The sequence below is a fragment of the Myodes glareolus genome, chromosome X (genome assembly GCF_982192425.1).
Source record: "Myodes glareolus chromosome X, mMyoGla1.1, whole genome shotgun sequence".
Classification (NCBI taxonomy): Eukaryota; Metazoa; Chordata; class Mammalia; order Rodentia; family Cricetidae; genus Myodes; species Myodes glareolus.
The window spans coordinates 45,959,724-45,980,569 of NC_142053.1; the positions used below are offsets into that span (position 1 = coordinate 45,959,724).

The 20,846-nt window shown below is 41.6% G+C and overlaps 1 pseudogene; it reads left to right on the forward strand.

Moving 5' to 3' along the window:
- Window positions 1–18,769: 18,769 nt before the first annotated feature.
- LOC148117280 (E3 ubiquitin-protein ligase RLIM pseudogene) lies at window positions 18,770–20,582 on the forward strand (annotated as a pseudogene).
- Window positions 20,583–20,846: the final 264 nt, after the last annotated feature.

Genomic DNA, 20,846 nt, shown 5'->3' on the forward strand with positions numbered 1-20,846 from the left:
GGCCAGTCTTACAGGTGTAAGATGGAATCTCAGAGTTATTTTGATTTGCATTTCTCTGATGACTAAGAATGTTGAACATTTCCTAAAGTGTCTTTCAACCATTTTAGATTCCCCAGTTGAGAGTTTAGATCTGTACTCCATTTTTTATTGGATTATGTGGTTTTTTTTGGTGACCAATTTCTTGAGTTCTTTGTATGTTTGAGTGACCAGACCTCTGTCTGATGGGGGTTGATGAAGATATTTTCCCATTCTGTAGGCTGTCGTTTTGCTTGCTGACCATGTCCTTAGCTTTACAGAAGCTTTTCAGTTTCAAGAGATCCCATTTACTAATTGTATCTCTCAGTGTCTCTGCTGCTGGGGTCATATGTAGGAAGTGGTTTATTGTGCCATTGAGATCAACTGTACTTCCCACTTTCTATTCTATGAGGTCCAGTGTGGCTGACTTTCTGTTGAGGACTTACTTTGATCCATTTGGACCTGAGTTTTGTGTATGGTGATACATATGGTTCTATTTTCATTCTTTGACATGTTGAAATCCAGTTATGCCAGCACCACTTGTTAAATATGCTTTCTTTTTTTCTTTGATAATTTGACATTTGTTTCTTCTATTCAGTTTCATTGGTCTTCCTGTCTGTTCTCATGTCAATATGAGGCTGTTTTTAATACTGTAGCTTTGTAGTAGAGTTTGAAGTCAGGGATTGTGATACATGTAGATGTTCTTTTATTGTATAGGATCATTTTGGCTATTCTGTTTTTTTTTTTTCCATATGAAGTTGTGTATTGTTCTTTCCAGGTATATGAAGAATTTTGCTGGGAATTTGATGGACATTGCATTGAATCTGTGGATTGAAAAGTTTTAATAGCAGGTACAGGTGACTAACTGCAGTTGAATTAGAAGGCCTTATAACTCCTAACTGGTGATCAATGCAAAGGAGACAGCAAAATCCCAAGGTGAAGTTGAAATGACTTTACTACTCTGTTAAAATGACAATGCAGCTCTATTTGACATGTTCAGACTGTATAATTGAAAATCAGGGATAAATAAAAGCCCAAACCTCTTAAGATATTTACCCCAAGTGTTTGTTATTGCAGTCCTGTGTAAACACTCATTTATTTATACATTCACTAATGAGTATTTATTTACTATCTTCCGTGTATGAACACAGGAAGGATTTAGGCACCCCAGGGCAATACAACAGAATAACAGGGGTTACTTCTTTGATAAAAAATATGGAGAAACAAAGATGTATTTCTTCAATCAGTGGCAAAATCTGCATTACACAGTACAATGAACAATACAGGATTTACAAATTTCAGTGAAGGAAAGTTTTGAGCTATTCACATGTTTGTTTGTCTGGTTTGGGCTTTATTGTTATTTTTTCCAGTTCTGACAATTAAACACAGGGCCTTGAGCTATGTTCCCAAGGTCTTGGTTTTGTATGTGTCATTGTTGTTTGAGATGGACTTTTATATCTCCCACACTGACTTCTAACTCACTGTTATGAAGCTGAGCATGACCTTGAACTTCTAATCCTCTTGCTTCTCCTGGCCAAGTACTGAGATTACAGCAATGTGACACTGGTATTTAGGCAATGCTGGGGATGAAATGGGGCTTCCTGTATGGTAGACAAGGATTCTAACAACTGATCTATATCCCAGTCCCTGTCTTGGCTTTGTTAGTGGTATTGTTTAATTTTTCTTAAATTTGTATTTGAGAATTTCATACATATAGGTAATATATACTGACCATTCTGTCCCCTGCATTGTTAATTTTTTTTAAACCTCCCTCCTATCCCTGTCTGCCTTTTTCATAATTCCCAGTTTCTTTTCCAGAATTGTGAATTTTGTGACCCATTTAGTTTAACCCGGGCCATATGTGTGACCACTGAATTGGCACTATTCATTGGAGCCTAGTAGGGTCATTAGTGGGTGCATAACTAAAGTAACAATTCTCCATCTCCTGGTAGCAGCTGGTCTATCAGTGAGAAATAGGATCACTAGAGCTTATCTTCCACCCATGTAGCATGATTAATAAAAACCCAGTGACAGATGTTCAAGTCTTTATTTTCTAACTTATTGTCCCTTCTATCCCTCATCCAAACTTATTGATTCAAATTCTCACATCCTTCACAGCTTTGCAATTGTCATTAAAGGTCTAAATTCCCCAGCCATGGTCCATATGATCTACTGTTCACCCACTCACACATTTAAGCATTCATGGCTATTCATTAAACATGTGCTTTTTCTCAGGTGTAGGGAATGGATCTCAGGTTCAGGAAAAAAGCTTGATTTGGAGAAAGAATAGGGATTCACAGGGATATTGAGTGTCTTAGTTAGGGTTTCTATTGTTGTGAAGAGACACCATGACCATGGCAACTCTTATAAGGAAAACAATTAACTGGGAGGCTTATAGTTCAGAGGTTTAGTCCATTATCATCATGGTGGAACATGGCAGTGTGCTGGAAGACATGGCACTGGAGAAGTGGCTGAGAATTCTACATCTGATCCACAGGCAACAGGAAGTGAACTAAGACACTGGGCATGGCTAGAGCAAATAGGAGACATCAAGGTCTGCTTCCACAGAGACACAATTCCTCCAACAAAGACACACCTACTTCAACTAAGCTTCCCCTCCTAATAGTGCCACTTTCAATGGGCTTATGGGAGCCAGTTATTTTCAAACCACCAAACTGGCAATGGAGCATTATTTTGGGCAGAGAAACAGTATCTATAAAATTAGTGAAATACAGAACTTCTGACAAAGTCAGGATTGTACTTGCTACTTTTTGTGGCTGTGATAGAATACCACTACCAGAAAGGACTTAAGGAGGAATTTAGTTTTATATACAGTTTGAGAGAAAGAGAAAGAGAGAGAGAAGAGAGAGAGAGAGAGAGAGAGGAGAGAGAGAGAGAGAGTCCATAATAGTGGGGAGGGCAATGACAAGGTGGCAGAAGCAGGAGGCAGCGAGATTATTCTTTCAACAACAGACTTGAACCAAAGAGAACAAACTGGAAATAGAGTAAGGCTATAAACTCTCAAAGCCCATTCCTACTGACCTATTTCCTCCAGCATGACTCTTCCTCCTAATGGTTCCATAATTTCCAAAAGAGACACCACCAACTGTGGACGAAGTGTTAGCAGGCATGAACCTCCAGGGGATATATCCCATTCAATCCACCACAGATAGGATTCTGGATGTAGCACCACCTAAAATATAGGGAAATAATTGGAAGTTATGTTGGAAAAGTAAGCTGAAGACAAAAAACAGTAGCCTGTCCAGGAGTGATGGCACATACTTGCAATCCCATCACATCAAAGTGAGAGCTGAAGTCAACAAAATAGAAACAAAAAATATGAAGTATCAATGAGACAAAGAGTTGGTTCTTCGAAAAAATCAACAAAATAGACAAATCTGCTTGGTACTGGCATAAAAACAGAGAAGTCGACCAATGGAATCCAATGGAAGACCTGGATATTAACCCACAAACCTATGAACACCTGATTTTCAACAAAGGAGCTAAAAGTATACAACGGAAGAAAGAAAGCATCTTTAAGAAATGGTGCTGGCATAACTGGATGTCAACCTGTAGAAGAATGAAAATAGATCCATATCTATCACCATGCACAAAGTTCAAGTCCAAATGGATTAAAGACCTCAATATTAATTTGGGCACACTGAACCTGATAGAAGAGAAAGTGGGAGGTAGTCTACAACACACTGTCACAGGAGACCACTTCCTAAATATAACCCCAGTAGCACAGACAATAAGGGCAACAACATTTAATAAATGGGATCTCCTAAAACTGAGAAGCTTCTGTCAAGCAAAGGACACTGTCATCAAGACAAAAAGGCAACCTACTGATTGGAAGAAGATCTTCACCAACCCCGCATCAGACAAAGATCGGAACTCCAAAATATATAAAGAACTCAAGAAACTAGACCTTGAAATGCTAATTAACCCAATTAAAAAATGGAGCACTGAACTTAACAGAGAATTCACAACAGAAGAAGTTCAAATGGCCAAAAGACACTTAAGGTCATGCTAAACCTCCATACCGATCAGGGAAATGTGAATCAAAACAACTTTGAGATACCATCTTTTGCCTGTCAGAATGGCTAAAATCAAAAACACCAATGATAGCCTTTGCTGGAGAGGATGTGGAATAAGGGGAATACTCATCCATTGTTGGTGGGAATGCAAACTTGTATGATGGAGGAGGGTCATCTGTCTATGTGTTACTTTCATTGGCTAAGAAAGAAACTGCTTCGGGCTTTGATAGGACAGAAAATTAGGTAGGTGGAGTAAACAGAACAGAATGCTGGGAGGAAGAAGGTAGTGGGGCAGACACCATGACTCTCCTCTCCTAGACAGCCGCAGGTTAGAATCCTGGTAAGCCACCACCTCGTGATGCTACACAGATTAGAAATGGGTTAGATTAATATGTAAGAGTTAGCCAATAAGAGGCTACAGATAAAGGGCCAAGCAATGTTTAAAAGAATATAATTTGTGTGTTGTTATTTCGGGTGTAAAGCCAGCCATGCATGAGCGGAGCGGGAATGCAGCCCGCCGCTTCTTTCTACATTTGTGTAACCACTTTGGAAATCAGTGTGGTGGTTTCTCAGGAAATTCGGTGATGGGGAAGTTCAGCCAATCACATTCTGTTTAGGGTGTGGCCCCCTGAGGCCGAGAAAAAAGGATAAAAGCATGTTGGTTCACTCGCCTCTCTCTCTTTGTTCTCTCTGCGCTCCTGGTGTTCGTTGGATTCTTGGTTGTGTAAGTTTTCCTTTCCCCCAGTTATTAAATCTTTTGTATTAAGCTGGTTGGTCTGGTTAATTCTAACTTATTGATCAACCACACTCATCATTTTGGCGCTCCAACGCAGGGCCCTTTGGAGCCCTTCAAGGCTTTACATACGCCTCATTTCCTGCACCGCGCCACAGGGATTCAGTGTTGGGCTCTTCATTGTTCACTTGCCATTATTGAGGCTGTTCCTCCACTGAATTCAGCGGATCTTCCCGGCATTGAAAGATCCCCGATTTGGGTGTTTTCCCCTCGTGGACCACGACACCCAAGATCCAAGACTAGTCTACACTGAATGCAAAAGCAAGAGGTATTTTTATTCACACAGGCGCCTGGCAGACGCTACAGCTTTCGGGTGACTGCGCGTGTTGGGCTAAATTTGGGGCTGGTTATATAACAAGAAGCGAGCTTACAGAAGCAGATGCATTCTCAATGATTATTTCAGATAAAACGGTGGGGTCAGGTCAGGGATGGGTTGTCTATTCATCTTGAATACATGGGAATATGTGGGATAAGTTAAGGCAGTCCACTCTGGGCTTCCTGAATACATGGGAATAAGTTAAGGCAGCCCACTCTGGGCTTCCTGAATACATGGGAATAAGTTAAGGTAGCCCACTCTGGGTTTCCTGAATACATGGGAATAAGTTAAGGCAGCCCACTCTGGGCTTCCTGCTCCCTTTTTGTCTTCCTATTGGCCAAAGGCTGACCTCCAGGTATCTGACTACAGATATCCTGTTATCTCATCATCAGGGACCCATCTGGTCTCAGGGTGACAGATATCCTGTTTTTCTTCTCAGTAGGGGCCCATCTGACCTCAGGGTGATTATGCTGGCCTGGGAACAGCTTGACCTGGTTTGGGCTATAGCTACAATGGGAATTCCCTGAGGCAGGCGGGCGGGAGTCTGTCAGTGCCTGTGTTGCATAGCCAGCGAATGGAGCATAGGGCGTGTGGCTTGGCTCAAGTGCACCCCCCCAGCTGCCCTACCCCCTCGGGTGGTGCCCTCCCTGCCGTCCTGGCTGAGTCCGGTCTGCAGGGCTGCCCGCCTGTAGTTAAGTAACCCACACAGCACACTGTCTGTGAGTTTAACCTCTGAATTTGAGTATATATATTTCAGATTTTTTTTCCTGTTCTGACTTGCCTGCCACATGCATTTAGGTGCACCCCGCCATCTACTGGCAGGCAACAGTCATTACAGGTAACAATTCTTTTGGTTGAAAAAAAAATATGTCAGACAAATAGGCTTTCACAACCTTTTTAATTACAGTATGGCTGAGATTTTACAAGATGCTTGTGATATTCCTCTTGTTTGGCTATTTCTGGGGCTCACCATTTTTCTTGTCTTCGGTAGCCTCTTTATAATGATGCAGTCTTTACAGACTGGATCCAAAATTCTTAGAAAAGATGTTGAAAACTTAAGGAAAAGCACTACCATCTTAGATGATAAGTTCCAGTCAGTTGAGGTAATTTCAAAAACAATTTAGACTGACACAAACCTCCTCAAGAAAGAGTTTGGAGTTCTCAAGGAGGAGACTAGATCTTTGTCTAATATGACTCGGTCAACTGAGCATAATTTTGAGAAGGTACAGTCTAATATTAATTCATTAAAAGAGAGCTTCACTGCTCTGGAGGAGGGGACAGCTGATTTGACTCGTAAAATCCAGTTCTTGACTGTAGGTGCTGAAACATTAGTTGAGAGGATTCAAACCTCTGAATGTATTAAACAGACTTTATCAAAGGAATATGATAGATTAATTGACAGAATTTCCATACAAGAAGGCACAATACATGCCATGAGGTTTATGTCCAAGGATGAGATATTATCTCTAATGGACAAACTTCATACCTTAGAATCCTCAATGAAGGCATTGGAGCATAATACTGGACAGGAGATTCAGGCCTTACAGAAGGCAATGGTAAACAGATTTGAAAAGTTTGAGGAAATTATAAACTCTGATGAACAGCAGCAAAAGGTAGAAAGGCAAAATTTAACTCCGCCAGCAAGTAAAACTCTCCGGGATAGTTTCCCAAGAGTTCTACCTGCCTTTCCAGTAATAGCATTAGAAAAGGTAACAGGCTCCAAATACCCTAAGATCATTAAGGAACATACATGGGAGCCTTACGTATGAGTGATCTGAGAGAAATTAAACAAGCAATTGTGAATTACGGACTACATTCTTCCTTTGTTAGAGAGATGCTCAAAACCTGATCTCTCAGTAACAAGGCCACACCTCACGACTGGGCTCAATTAACCTCAGCTGTACTAGAAAGCAGCCCTCAATTGCACTTTAGGTTACTTTTCAAAGAAGAGGCCAGACTTTTACAACAACAGGAAAGTGCGAAAGGAACTGAGATTTCCCTAGATCAAATTCTAGGTGACGGACTTTACTCTGATCCTCAGGAGCAAGCTCTTTATGATGAGTACCTCTTATCCATATGTGCCACAGCAGCTTTAAAGGCTTGGGATAGGGTTTAGGACCCAGACCAGATAGTGGAATCATATCTCAGGGTTAAACAGGGTCAGAGAGAATGCTTTAGTGACATTTTACAAAGACTAACCAAGGCTGTACAAATAGGAATAACTGACCCAGAAGCCAGACATATAATAATTGAATCTTTGGCTTATGAGAATACCAACATAGAGTGCAAAAGGATCCTGGGGCCTTTAAAAATCAGATGAGCAGGGGCTGGAGAGATGGCTCAGCAGTTAAGAGCATTGTCTGCTCTTCCAAAGGTCCTGAGTTCAATTCCCAGCAACCATATGATGGCTCAAAACCATCTGTAATGATGTCTGATGCCCTCTTCTGGCCTTCAGGCATACATGCAGAAAGAATATTGTATACATAATAAATAAATAGGTAAATATTTTTTTAAAAAAATCAGATCAGCGCCCTTGAAGGAATGGGTCTTGCATGCAATGAATGTTGATACATTTGACTATGGCACTGAAGCATATGTAGAAGAAGCAATTTCCAATGGTAAAAGAAGGCATCAAGATACCAAATGTTTTAATTGTGGTAAGATGGTACATATGAAAAGGGAGTGCAGACAATGGATTTCCAAGAATAATGCCTCTTCTTGAAATACCAGGAATAGGAGGACTCAGCCTTCAGGCTTATGTAGGAGGTGTGGCAAAGGCAGACATTGGACGAATGAATGTAGATCAACAAGAGGTAGACAAGGCAACCCATTACCATTGGGAAATGCAATGGGGGGCCTCTTGCAAGCCCCCATGGCGAATATGGTACAGTCATTTCTGGTTACTGCAGAGAACATGCCTCGTCAGGAAAATTAGAAAGCCCTATGCCTGCTGTTAAAAGCAATAATGGCCCGAAGGATGAGTTAAATGTGGAGAATGAGTCAAGAAATATGGTAGGACAGAGGAAACAAATATTCTGACAGACTTCTGTAAATGAACAAAGACCAAAGCTAAGAGTGTATATGAATGGCATTTTTATTGAAGGCTTACTGTACACAGGTGCGGATGTAAGTATCATTATTCCAGAATCTTGGTTTCTGAATTGGCCTCTTCAGGAAGTAGCTATTCAGTTCCTGGGAACTGGAACCCTATCTTGAGTAAGATCAAACATGAGATGGGTTGAATGCATAGGGCCAGAAGGGCAAATAGGAAAACTAAGGCCATATGTAGCCAATATTGCAGTGAATTGATGGGGTTGTGACCTATTGCAGCAATGGAATACTCAGATTAACATTCTTACTTCTTCTAAAGCTTATATTTCTGAACAAAATATTAAAAGATACTACAGAGAGCAGAAACCGGCTGTTTGGGCTGTACAAGAACCCAAAGCAATTGATGACCCTTCAGAGGTACCAATAGCCCTATCTCTAAAATGGATGACTGAGAAACCAATATGGATCAAACAATGGCCTTTAGTTGAGGAAAAGTTGCAGGCTTTAGAACAGCTGGTACAAGAGCAATTAGATGCTTGACATATAGTAGAATAAACCAGCCCTTGGAATTCTCCTGTATTTGTTGTTAAGAAAAAATCTGGTAAATGGAGAATAGTGGCAGATCTTAGGGCTATCAACAAGGTTATTTAACCTATGGGCCCTCCGCAATCTGGAATTCCTTTGCCCTCTCTGTTACCAAAGGGATGGCCTCTCATAGTTATTGATTTAAAGGATTGTTTCTTCACTATACCTTTACATGAAAAAGATAGAGAAAAATTTGCCTTCACAGTGCCTACTTAAAATAACACTCAGCCTACTAGGAGGTACCAGTGGACTATCCTCCCACAAGGTATGTTAAACAGCCCCACATTGTGTCAATATTTTGTAAGTCAACCATTGGAAATAATATGCAAGCAATTTCCTAAGTCTATAATTTATCATTACATGGATGATATTTTGCTATCTGATTCAAACATAGATCAGAGAGACTGTTTGAAGAAGTAAAGATAGTTTTACCTAAATGGGGATTGCAGATTGTTCCTGAGAAAATACAAAGAGGAGATTATGCCAATTATCTAGGTAATAAAATAGGTTTACAAAAAATTAAGACACAAAAGACACAAATTAGGAGTGATTGGTTATGGACTGTTAATGACTTTCAAAGATTGTTAGGAGACATCTCCAGCCTATGACCAGCTGTTGGGATAACACCTGATCTAATAATTCATTCTAACAAAACCTTGCATGGTGATAAAGACTTGAACAGTCCTAGAGAATTAACAGCTGAAGCAGAAAAGGAACTGACAATGGTTGAAGAAAAATTACAGGAGGTACATGTGGATAGGGTGAATCCAAAGCTTAGTTGTATTCTCCTCATATTGCCTTCCAGAATTTCTCCTACAGGAATCTTAATGCAGAGAGTTGATATTATCTTAGAATGGATCTTTTTAGCTCATAAGCCAAGTAAAAAATTAAAAACTTATGTGGAAAAAGTTTTAATTATAAAAGGTAAATTGAGACTTCGTCAACTAGCAGGCATAGACCCAGCAGCAATTATAGTGTCTTTCACTACTGATGAGATAAAAAAAGTTATGGGAAGACAATAAACCATGGCAAAAAGCTTGTGATAATTTTTGGGAGAAATTAATAACAACTATCCCAAAAGCAATAGGTTTAACTTTATAAAGAGAACTTCTTGGATTCTTCCTCAAATCATCCGTGATGCTTCGATAACTGGAGCCCATACATTTTCTACTGATGCTAATAAATCAGGGAAGGCAGGTTACAAATCAGAAGAATTGAGTAAGGTGGAACAAAGTCTTTATGATTCTGTTCAGAAGGCAGAATTATATGCCATTCTTATGGTGCTAAGGGATTTTAAAGAACCTCTTAATATAGTTACTGATTCGCAATATGCAGGAAGAGTTATCTTGCATATTGAAACTGCTGAATTTATACAAGATGATACGGAACTGACTTCATTGTTTATCCAGATACAAGACATGATCAGGAATAGGCTTTGCCCTATGTGCATAACACACATCCGATCCCATACAGGTCTACCAGGTCCTCTAGCACAAGGTAATGCAGACATTGATCAATTGTTGATTGGTAGTGTGCTGCAGGTCTCTGAATTTCATAAAAAACATCATGTCAATAGCAAAGGCTTCAAGAAAGAGTTTTCTATTATGTGACAACAAGCTAAGGAGATTATTAAGAAATGCCCTACTTGCTCTTTCTATAACCAAACACCACTCCCTACAGGGACTAATCCAAAGGGTACTCGAAGGAATAAAATCTGGCAGATGGATGTGTTCCACTTTGCAGAATTTGGCAAATTAAAATATGTACATCACACCATTGACACTTATTCAGGTTTTCAATGGTCAACTGCTTTAAGCTCAGAAAAAGCTGATTCAGTAATCATTTATTGACACTTATTCAGGTTTTCAATGGGCAACTGCTTTAAGCTCAGAAAAAACTGATTCAGTAATCACTCATTAACTAGAAGTTATGGCCATCATAGGTATACCTGCACAAATAAAGACGGATAATGGTCCAGTTTAAGTCTCTAGGAAAATGAAATGTTTATTTTACTTATTACAGTATTAAACATGTTACAGGTATACCATACAATCCTACAGGTCAAACAGTCATAGAAAGATCAAATCGAATTAAACAAACAGAAAGGGGTGGAAAATACCCCCAGAAATAGGCTACATAATGCTTTATTAACCGTGAATTTTCTCATTGCTAATGAGAAGGGGAGAACGGCTGCAGAAAGACATTGGATAATGGCAAAATCTGCTGAATTAAATCAACCAATTTATTTCAAGGATGTGCTGACCTCACAATGGAAGCCAGGCGATGTGCTGCGTTGGGGAAGGGGTTTTGAACTTGTCTCCACAGGAGAGGAAATATTGTGGATACCATCAAAATTAATAGAGGTTCAGTTTGAAGAAAAAAAGCCTCTTGGAAAAGAATCATTCTTGGAAAACAATTCATTCACAAGGATAATAATCATACCAACAGTAAGAAAAACATATAGGTTGGGGGCAAGGTTCTCTTTTTATCTTCACAGGAAAACACTCATCTTCAAAGAATTCAAGGGACCCTGGATATTTGAACACTGATGGATGGAAACTAGTTACAGCCCAATATGGATCAGCAAGAAAACTGAATAGGTTAAGTAAGTACAATTATTATGTACGTATTTTTAAATATATATTAATGTGCATTTATCTGCAAATACAAAGAGATGGTTTTGAAGTTGGATTCTGGCTCAGTCCCTCTCCAAACCATGAGTCACTTCGCAAAGTTATCCTTTAGGTTATCCTTAACACAGCCTGTGGTTTGCGCCCGTTAGGAAATTAGCCCCAGAAGCATGGTGGAATTAGGACACTTTGCTAGCTCGGCTCATTTTTCTTTTTTCAGAATAAGTCTTGACAGATAATATCACCCATATCAAAAGGCACACAAGCAGTGCTCTGTCGAGATTTTTGACACCAAACGTGGTAAAGTACCTTTATTTTCCTTATGCAACAGATACCAGGAACCTGTCCCTTCTCTTTGTCCGAGCATCTATGTCAGGACATCTCTTTAACAGCATACCGCCCCCAGGAAACCATGGGTTTTCCATCCTTCTCCCCTCACCATCCCCGCACAAAATGTAGATTCAAGTTAGACATGGAAACTAAGCACAGAAAGGAATCTTATGAGCTAAAGGTGAGGGGATCCCATGAAGGAATACCATGAAGCAGAACAGCAAAGAGGTAAAGGGAGAGGAATTTGCTGTATCCAAGCAGCCAGCCTTAATTTAAATGCACATTGATTTCTTCTTAACTTAAACTGCCAAAGCCTCTATGTTCTTGGTCCTTCAGAGCCTCTCCGTTCACCCAGCCCACCAACCACCTGGTCTCAGATCTGTGCTGGCTGAGTGGGAACCCACAGAGCACAAGGTCAAGCAATGATCCCCTTAGCTATCCACCAAGGAAGGTTTGGGTCACTGCCCTTTCAGAAGATTTGCCTAACAGATCGGGGAGGGGTCGGGAAAAACACTAGAAAAGCTTATAGAAAGAGATTTGGGTCACTGGAGGGGGAGGGCTGTCCTGTGGCATAAAGGAAGTGTGATTGTAGTGATTAGTGGCTCTTCAATCAGAAAGGCAGGGCAAAAGAGCCTTCGGAAGCCTTCCAACCATGAAGAGTCTCTTTAGGCCAGTGAACAATGAATGGTAAAAGAGAGAAAGAAAAAAGAATTGCTTTGAGGTTTATAGGTTGGGTTTAGATTAAACCACAGGAAGCCTGATTTTACCTGGAAGGAAAACTACAGCATTCGTTACCACGTGAAGTAGTACAAGTAAACAATATATGTCTCATCTACAAAAGGCCCAGAAAGAATAACTATTGCTAGCCTGCAGTACTAGCATTCTGGGAATGATAAGCCCTAGGTCACAAGTTTGAGGCCAGCCTAGATAGTGTAAGTGAGACACAGTCTCAAGTTTCTGCCAATGTCTTCCCCTTGTCTTGGAGGCATATTTTTCAGTTCCATGGTGTGTGTGTGTGTGTGTGTGTGTGTGTGTGTGTGTGTGTGTGTGTGTGTTTGTGTGTGGGTGTGTTGGGTGTGAGACATCCCAGACTGGCTTAAAATTAACTACTTTAAATAGTCAAGGGTGACCTTGAACTCTTGGCTCTCCTACCTCTACTTATCATGTGCCAGTGTCACATCACAGCAGTGTGATGCCCCACACAGCCTTTTCTGTCTTTGGGTCCTTTCTGTTTGTCTGACACAGGGTTTCACGCTGGCCTTGAACTTCCCATCCTCCTGATGATATTTCCCTAGGGCTGGTACTACAGGCATGTGCCACCATACTTGGCAATATAGTGAACTGCTTAGCAACACAGTGAAGACAATGCTGGATTTTCACAACTCTGATCTCTGGATGTTACACCCAGAGAAGAATACTCTAATGGAAAGTTATACCTTTTAGATATCTCCCAAATATTGTGCAAATCATATTTCTACAGTTGTACATGTTATAAATAACATAGAAGTTACAGCTATAAAAGTGTTTTGGGCAAATATTCTAGGTCAGGATGAAAATGTAATTGTGCTGGGCTAAAACAATATCAAACTCAAAGACCTAAGAACCTAGATAAAAATATAAAACTACAAGACACTTTATTTTTTGTTAAAATTAAGGGAATACTTGGAACAATTATCTGACTTGTCAGAAAACACTATTGGTAAATGTGAACAAATTTCACTCAGAAGGTAGGCTGTGTTTCTCAGGGTCACTGCTGTAGTCATAAGAGCCAAAGAAGACAGAAGAAGAGCTGCCGGGCAGTGGTGGCACACACCTTTAATCCCAGCACTCAGGAGGCAGAGTCAGGCAGATCTCTCTGAGCCCGAGGCCAGCCTGGTCTTCAAGAGCTAGTTTCAAGACAGGGCCCAAAGTTATGGAGAAACTCTGTCTCAAAAAACAAAACAAAACAAAAAGACAGAAGAAGGGGCTTTTTCTTTACCTTATAACACACAGAGAGAGACAGGAGGACATAGACACCCAGAGACAGACATTTAGTCTGGAAAAGCAATCAAAATAGAGATCCATTTAAGGACAGTTAGTTTTAAGCAATTGGATCCTACTTTGTCACAAGTTCAGAAACATAGCCAGGCAAACATCACTTGAAGATGCATTAAATTCAGAATAGTCTGACACGGATGCAGGAACTTTGATGACCTTGTAGGGATGACTATTCAACAAACAGCTTTAGAGGAAACAAAATACTTTGTTTTCCTGCTGATTGCTTTTACTATAGATGGAACGTCTTTCAATTAACAGTTTTCACTTAGTACAGGAAATAATGAGTTCCAATATGACATTTACATACACACAGATCATTGTAGTTTGTTCATGCCCCTTTGTACTCTTTCCTTTCTCTGCTAGTTCCCCTTCTCTCCCCCAAATAACTACCCTCAATCTTTTATATCTTGTGTTTGTGTGTGTGTGTGGTTGTGTGACATGACAAATTTCCTTTAACCATTAATCTGTTGATGAATACCTAGGATGATGCCATAACTTGGCCATTGTGAATAGTGCCACAAAAGAAACACGGGCTTCCTCGTCTCTCTCTAACAGGCTGGCACAGATTCCTTTGCAGCTTTTCCCAACAGTCCTGCACCTACATCATGTGACAGTTCCATTGTCAGTGCTTTGAGGAACCTGCACTGTTTTTTTCCATAGGGGCTGGATTAGTTGACATCTCCACCAGGTTTCATTTTCTCACATTCTTGCCAGCATGTGATGTCACTGCTTTGTTTTTGGTGGCCATTTCGACTGGAGTAAGATGGAATTTGAATGTAGTTTTACCTTGCAGACCTGCTGCTGTCTAAGGATGTTGAACATTTTCTCTACCTTTATCAGCCATAGTTGCCTTTCTTCTTTTAAGAATGATTTGTTTAGTTCATTGGTCAATGTATTGATTGGATGATTTGGATATTGGTATTTGAATTTGTTCTATATCATGTATATTAATTCAGTGTCTGGTATAGAGCTAGCAAGAAATTCCTTCCTTCTGTATATGGCCTCTCTGCCCGGCTGCCTATTCCCTTTGCTGTGCAGCTCTACAGTTTTATAAAACCCAATCTGTCGGTTCTGCCTCCTGAGCCCCTGGAGCTCTTGTCCGAAAGGCCTTTCCACGCCCTGCCTCTTTCTTGATGTGTTCTCCCCATTCCAGGCCAGCAGTTTCAAATTTGAAAGCCTTCCATTATGGTCATTGCAGCAGACCAAATTGACTTCTGTACAAGGTGAGAGATAGTGACTTAGATTAATTCTTCATCAGGAGAACATACAGTTTTCTCAGCACCATTTGTTGAAAAAGTGGTGCTTTCTGTAGTGAGAGCTTTTGTCACCTTTGTCAAAAATTAGGTCAAATGACCTTCCTCAATTCCAGAACTTGGGAGATAGTGGCAGGAGGATCAGTAGTTCAAGGCAAGACCATCCTGAGCTGCAAGGGATCCTGTCTCAGACACACACGAAACCTGTACCAGTGTGGATTTACTCTGAGTCTCTTTTCTATTCCTTTGTCTTTGTCTCTGTTTTGGTGCTGGTAGCATGCTGGTTTTGTCCCTATGGTTATGCAGTGTAACAAATCGGGCATTGCCATGCTTAGGATAGCTTTGGTCACATGTGATGTTTTGTGTTTCCTTGTGAATTTTGTAAGTTCTTTAGCAATTCTGTGAAGAATAGCATTTTAACTTTGATAGGGATTGCACTGAATCTGCCAATTGCTTTTGGTAAGATCAGCATTTCACAATAGTAATTTTTCTAATTCATATCAGAAAGTCATTTTTCAAATTGATTCTTTGGTGTTTTAAATCTTTTATTATTTATTAAAATTTATTTTATGTGCTTTGGTGTGAAGGTGTTAGATCCTCTGGAACTGGACAGTTGTGAGGTGCCATGTGGGTGCTGAGAATTGAAGCCATACCCTCTGGACGAGCAGTCAGTACTCTTAAGTGCCAAGCCATCTCTGCAGGCCTGATGTTTTACATATTTACTTGTAGGGCTAGAGAGATGGCTTAGTAGTTAATGGCATATTCCAGTAAGTCTGAAAAGCTCCTCTCTATTCCTGGGAGCTACTTGGTGGAAGTTGTCCTCACACCTCCACACACCCACAGTGGCAAGTGAATGTGTACACATACACATAAGAAAGAACTGAATATGTACACATACACAAAGAAAAAGTGTAAAATATAATAAAGATTTTATTAAATGTGCCTCCTTTTTAGTTTTGAAGACAGGGTTTTTCTGTGTAGCTATGGAGTCTATCCTGGAACTCGTTCTTTAGACCAGGCTGGCCTCGAACTCAAAGATATCTTCCTGTTTCTCCCTCTCCAGTGTTGGGAATAACGGCATGTACCACCACCGCCCAGCTGCATTATACTTGCAGGTGCCTTTAACAAACCTTTAGCTTAAAAATTGGGTTTATTCCAAGGCAGTTAATTTTTAGACTTATTTTCTTTGTCTAATTCTGTATAATTATGTGTGTTTGTATGTGAGTCCCCTCAACGGCCAGAAGATAGCACTGGATCTCAGGGAGTTGGAGTTGGAGGAAGTTGTAAGCTGCCCAAACTCTAGTTCTCTGGAAGAGTAACATGGTCTCTTATCAGTGGACCATCTCTCTAGTCCAGTACCCTAGGTGTTTTTATTTTTGAAATTGCTAAAGAACTTGTTTTATTACTCTATCAGTAAGCTCAGTATTTATATAGAGAAAACAACCTTATTCTGTAGGTTTATTTGGTATTCTGCTACTGTGCCAAAATGCTTATGAGATCTAAGACTCCTTTGGATCTTTCAAGTACAGTATCGGAGAGGTAAGTTGACTACTTCTGTTTTCTTTTGGCTTCTGTCTCTTGTCTTATTGCTTTGACTAAGATTTCAGCACTGCATTGAGTAAGAGTGAAGAAAGTAGACATTTTACCTTCTTATTAGAAATGAAATGCTTTCCATTTCCTCCCATTTAGTACAATGCTGGTGACAAGGTTGTCCTACACGGTCTTCATTATGTTTCTGTGGTTGATTTTTATTGTCACCATAGCTGGATTTGGGCCTGTCGAGTAGGACATTTCTAGAGAGACAACTCTCAGGGAATACACCCCGGAAATGTGTGCTGCACTGGTCAATGGGCTGGGCTCCCAGACTGAGCAAAGAGGATAAAAGGAAAAATCAAACAGAACAGAGCATCATCACTCCCTGCCTTGCCACCACTGGCACAGTGTAAAGAGCTGTCTCAACAGCCTGCCACAAGAGCTGGAGCCACTGTTACTACCATGCTATCCCAATATGATGGGCTGTATCTGCTCCAAAGCCTGACTCAAAATTTGCCCTTGTCTTCTAAAGATACTTTGATCTGGCACTTTGTCAGGATAATGAGAAAAGAAATAAATCCAGAACCTTGGTACCAGGGTTGGAATCATTAATGTTATAAACGTGACCTTGCAGGCCATAGGCCTTTGGACTTACACATGGAGGAATGTAGAAGAGTTCCGAGTTGCAGGCTAGAGAAGTCCTTGAACACTGTACTTAAAGCTTAATGGGTGGGACACGGGAAGAACAAAATGCCAATAGAAACATAGACAGTGAAGTCTGTGCTCATGAGGTTCCAAGGGGGAACAAGGACTCTACTGGGAACTAGGTTAGATGCCATTTGTCTTATATCCTCTCAGAGAATCTGGCTGCATTCTGTCTATATCGTGAGGAGCTGAAGGGTCCTGAAATCAGAAGTGATGGACTAAGTCTGGCATAGGAAAACTCAGCACATCATACCAATTCCTCCAGTTAACAGATTTTTCATCCACATTTGTGTGTGATTTCTTTCTGGGTCTCCCAGCACTGTAGTCTGCTAGGAGTAAATAGTGGTGTGCTTAAATAGAGTTTTCTTTCCTTGTCTACCATTTATGTTGCTGCTGACCCTGGACTGGCCAGGGGTCAGGCCTTCAACATGTCCGTCTTCTTTGGGAGCGTCTCTTCTTTGTATAGCAACAGCATCTACTACACACACTTTGCTTTTCCAAGCCTTATGGCTAAGCAGGTGCTCCCATGTTCCACCTTCTCCAGAGATTATTTTCTGGGCTCTGCCTACTTACCACGTTGATGAGAGGCCCCTGAACACTTTGAAGAGTGGGAAAGGGGAGGAAACAGAGGACTGAGATCTGAGCAGGAGGCTCAGCCTCTGTGTTTTCATATAACACCCCTCAGTGAATGCACTGTGGGAGGAAGGGGGTTGTGGAAATGAAGCGCTCCAACAGGTCTGAGTTTTCATTTTCCATCCTGCTGGTAGTGAAATGCATGGCCTGCAGGCCCCTCTAGAAGTCAAACTTCCTGCTGACCTCGGGAGACACTAACAGTTCTTTATGGAGGGCTGGGCTAAAACCACCCTTTTCCTTACCACCCTAATCAGATGCCAACCTGAATGAATCAGCAAGTTCATATCTGCTTTCCCATTGTCTGTAATAGTCCCTACAGCTATCTCCCACTCGAGGGCTGTAGCCGGGTGTCTTCAGGCTCCATGACTTAATCCTTGTTCTCATGACACCAGAGTAGAGAAGGTCAACTCTTGGTTCCTTCTCATGATGGCACCTAGCCACTGTCATTGGGGAATGGCACAATGAACTTCCTGTGTGATGCCAGCCTATCACGAAGCAGTCAGTGTCTCACTAAATTCCCCAGCATGATGCCAGCCTTGCAAGAAGAGTGGGTGTGTCCTACGAGTAGGACTACCAGTCACTCTTCCCCAGGCCCACCTGGTACGCTTTGGCTGAATCATCTGTTTTCTAAGTAGGACTTCTTGAGTCACGTTAAGTAGCTGAGAAAGGGGACCTGAACTACATTCAATAGGTAATTTGGGGTGACTTTAAGAAAATTTACCTTGAGTCGATTTCTGTCACCGCTAGGTAACAATGGAAGATAATGGCTGCTTGAGCTACGTGTCAGAATGGGCGGAGTTCCTGGGCTAGAGGCGGGTCTCTCCCAGGCATTCGGAGGCGGGCTAGGGAGCAGGAGGCAGCCACGCGGCAGAGCTCAGGCGGCCACGGCAGCAGCTGAGGCCTCATAGCCCAGCCAGTCCCCTCCTGGCCGAACCACCGAAGCCTAGTGAAGAAAACTGAAAGTCCGGTTTATTGGATTTCAGTCCTATGTCATAACAGACAGAAATCCTCCACTTGTTCATCAAGATGGAAAACTCAGATTCTAGCGATAAAAGAAATGACCAATCTGCAGCACAGCGCAGAAGGCAATTGATTCGATTGAATCGGAAAGAAGCTTTCTATCGATTTGTAAATAATCTGAGCGGAGAAGACTATCGACTTATGAGAGACAACAATTTGCTAGGCACCCCGGGTCAAAGTACTGAGGAGGAGTTGCTCAGAAGACTACAGCAAATGAAAGAGGGGCCGCCCCCGCCACAGAGCTCAGATGAAAATAGACCTGGAGACTCTTCAGATGACGTGTCCAATGGTGACTCCATAATTGATTGTCCTAACTCTGTCCGACAGACTGGCAATACAACAGGAAGTGGTCAGAGAAGAAATCTGTCCTGGAGCGCAGTGGGCCACACTAATCCACACAGTGGTGATCTCAGATTCAGTTTAGAGACACGTGTGAACCGTAATAATGGAAGACAAACCCCAGAGAACGGAAATGAACCGTCTGCTACAAATCTTAGTGCAGAAAACATGGACAGCAGCAGCCAAAGGCCAATGGAAAATTCAGCATCTGAGACATCATCTGCCAGACCACCTAGGTCAGAACGCAGTTCTGCTGAAGCATTAACAGAAGTGCCATCCACCAGAGGTCGGAGCAGGGCAAGAAACCACAAACCAGAACACGGGAGAAGACCCAGAGCCCGAGCTGAAAGAAGTAGGTCTCTTCTGCACACAGCAAATGAAATTCCACGAAGATCTCATTGTAGTGTCTCATCTCATACTTTTGTGCACCCTTTGGTAAATGAGATCGAGGGAAGTTCTAGAACCTCTCGCCATGGGACTTTGAGACAGCAGATAACTGGACCTGAGTTGCTAGGTAGAGATCTTTTGGCAGCTTCTGGGTCAAGAAATTCTGCTGCTCAAGGGTCAAGTTCTTCAGACATGGGTACCAATGTTGGAGCGGCAGGATCTGGTCAAAGACCTCCAACCACAGACCTTCAAGTCAGAAGAGTTCTGCAGGGAGAATACCACCAGAGAGATAGCGTAGCTAGCAGAACTCGGTCAAGGTCCCAGGCCCCAAACACCATGGTCCTTTATGATAGTGGTCGTGGAGGTTTTATACGCACCTTAACATTTTTTGAACCTGCAGATGAGAGAACCTATGTGAATACTAACAGGTTTTCCACTCTTACACTCTTCGATACTGGATCAAGGGAAACTGCACCTGTTCCTCTTCAAACCCCATCAAGGCAGAGAACGACAGGTTTTGGTGAGTTTCCACCGAGTGGAAGAGGGCGCTCTGGTGGGAACAGCTCTGCTGCTGGCTCCAGCTCCAACCTCGGCTTCAGTTCCAATCGTGAAAGTTCACAAAGAAGCTCAGGGGTGTATGAAACCCTACTTTACCCTTTTAATGACAACCACCAAACTAGAGGACTCACCAAAGAACAGATTGCTAACTTAGCAATGAGAAGTTTTGGTGAAAATGACGCACTGAAGACATGTACTATTTGCATTACGGAATATATGGTAGGCAACAAAATTCGTAAGCTACCTTGCTCCCATGAGTACCACGCCCACTGCATCGACCGCTGGTTATCAGGAAATACCACCTGTCCCATTTGTCGCAGGGCCGTCTTATCTTCTGGGAACAGAGAAAGGGTTGTGTAATGAGAACATAACTCTGGAAGCTGTATAGCTGGCATAGTGACGGGCAAAGGGAAATCATTTGCTTTGTGTCCATGTTTTTGAGTGGTGCTTAAATATAAAGTCACAACCTGAATCGACTCATTGCTTTCTGAGGGAATCGTGTCTTTTCTCTAGTTTCTCTTTCAGGATAGAAAGAATATTTCAGAGGCGACGTTTTCCGCCTTCAGTGTTTGATTTCAGTACCTAACCTGTACTAACCTGTTGCTGATAATTTACCCATGTACA